We start from the raw sequence: 2500 nt of genomic DNA on the forward strand, positions 1-2500 counted from the left end.
CATATTTGGTGTGGTCACACATGCAATCTTATCAACCAGATATTTGAAAAGCTCGGCTTTGTTGTTATTTTCTCTCAGGAAGTTTTGAGATTTTGATGGAATTTTGCTCTGCCTTTTCAGCCTGCGTCTCACCCCATGACCTCGTTTTGATTTAGCTTCAGCTTTCAGACTAAATGGCCAGTGTACATCAAACATAATTTCTGTGCACTTTTCAAACAGCTTTGAACTCCACTGTACACCAATGCTGGCCTATCAATGACGATGTTGTCAACATCTGGCTCTTCCTAAGGTATTTCAACTAGGCTCTCAAGAATGTAGTAAGGTGGGCCTTCTCATAGGTATCTGGCTCGACCTAGAGGGTTGTAACTAGGCTTTCAAGAAAGTAGTTTGATGGGATTTCTGATGGGTGTGGAGCTTTCCACCAACAATGAAGGCAGTAGGATGTGACAGGTTGTCATGATAGAAGAACTCTTTCAAGTCACACTTCTCACTCTGGAATGAAATAAACAGTTGACAGTCTACCTCTATCAGTTTTTGTTTTTTAGGGTCAACAGACGTTCTTACCTGTTGGAAAAAGTCAATCCTGTTTTTCTTGATTTTTTTATAGAAGGTGGATCCTTCTTCTCCTTCTACTGTAGTCCTTTTATCAACTCCTGGAAACGGACCTGGCCTTTTTCAAGGTGTGGGTCAATCACTTGGGTGGCAGTTTGGTGAAAAATATCCTTTACATCAAGAAAAAATAGGTCCTAACAATCCTGGATATGATTGCCCATATCTTTGTGAGAGCTTTGTGAGTTTGTAAGAGCTTTTATGCTTTCTTAAGAAACACTCTTTGTGCTCATTTTGCCTTCTTATGGTGGCTGGTATGTTCAGTGCCCTTATAATGAGTAACCAAGTAGGTGACTTCAGAAGCAGGTATCATCAATCTTCTCAGTGCTGATGAGTCTTATCATACTGATGTCGTACCCTTCTGCCTTAATGACTGGGTTGGCCTGCTCACGAGCTTGAACAGTAGCCAGTGCTAAAAACTGTTAACTCGGTTTGTGAAAAACAAAGTTTCACTCTGGAACTCCTGAGCCAGCAAAGGATGCTCCTGTTCCAGGGCTGTCATGTGTTTATAATGGATCTGATGTCACCGTGCATAGTTTATAGTGGTGCTGTCAAAGAAGTATGGTATCAGCTCGGCCAGTGACCGGCAGTACAGAGAGAACTTGGCTTCCCTGAATGATTAGATCAACAAGAGGATTGCCATTTCCATTGACAGCACCATATGGTACTCAAGGTAGCAAAATGTGATAATTATCTGCATTCAGTAAATCAAGACCGAGGGTGTATCCTTTTACCACCTTGATCAAAATCATGCACAGTGCACAGTAAGGTATGGGATATGACTAGGTTCGTGAATAAAAATATATGACCTACACCTAGCCCGATCGCTCATCCAGTATTATTTAAGCAATGTGCAATCTTTACAAAATCCTGGTAACTATATGCTAAGTAATATAAAGCCCTGTTACCCTTGGCTCAGCTCTTCCGTGCTGGTACACCCTGTCAATTCAGGTTTGGCTGTCTAACTAAACATCTTTGTTAAACTACATGTAATCTACAGTAACTGACTGATCCAGGTCTTATCATGTGGTATTTAAGATACTAAACTAACCATTTAGGTACAATAAATAATTATTCATCTGACACTGAATCCCATGCAAAGTTTTACAATAGCAGTACCATCCAATGTTCCTTGATTATGTGTTGACATCTATTCTGTTAGTACAAAAAATCCAATGAGTAAGTCTGTTTCCAAATTCTGACTCTACATAATGAAAAATGTATGATTTGGCATCAAGATCATTCAAATAGGACAAGTGTCTGCAATTGCATTGCATAATGCAATATTTCTGTATATTCAATAACGTACATCTTGAAAAATCGCAACTATCTTTAATGTTGAGGTGACTAATAGGTTTTATCAAAAGAACAATCCCTAAAGAGCATTTTTGCCTATTGGGGTGCTTGCAAATGTATGATTCTCCTAAATATTACTGTTATCTGCTCCTAAAAGACTGCATTTGGAACTCTATCGAAAATTTTATCTCGATACGAGGACATGAATACTGGTTATATCATGAACCGATTTCGTAATGTTATGTAAGTGATAAGCAAAAGAGCGTTACAGGAAATGCCTCTGATAACCATGATAGTGTTTTACTCACGACTAGGCAACAGTATACTGTATATTAAAGAAACCTTAATACCTTTGTATCTTATATTTCAAGTAACATTACTGTACGATATTAATAACATGATATATTTTCATCGCCCTCTCTCTCTCTCTCTCTCTCTCTCTCTCTCTCTCTCTCTCTCTCTCTCTCTCTCTCTCTCTCTCTCTCTCTATATATATATATATATATATATATATATATATATATATATACATATATATCTATATGTATATATATATATACATATATATATATATATATATATATATATATATTTA

This window comes from Palaemon carinicauda, chromosome 1 (genome assembly GCF_036898095.1).
Source record: "Palaemon carinicauda isolate YSFRI2023 chromosome 1, ASM3689809v2, whole genome shotgun sequence".
Lineage (NCBI taxonomy): Eukaryota > Metazoa > Arthropoda > Malacostraca > Decapoda > Palaemonidae > Palaemon > Palaemon carinicauda.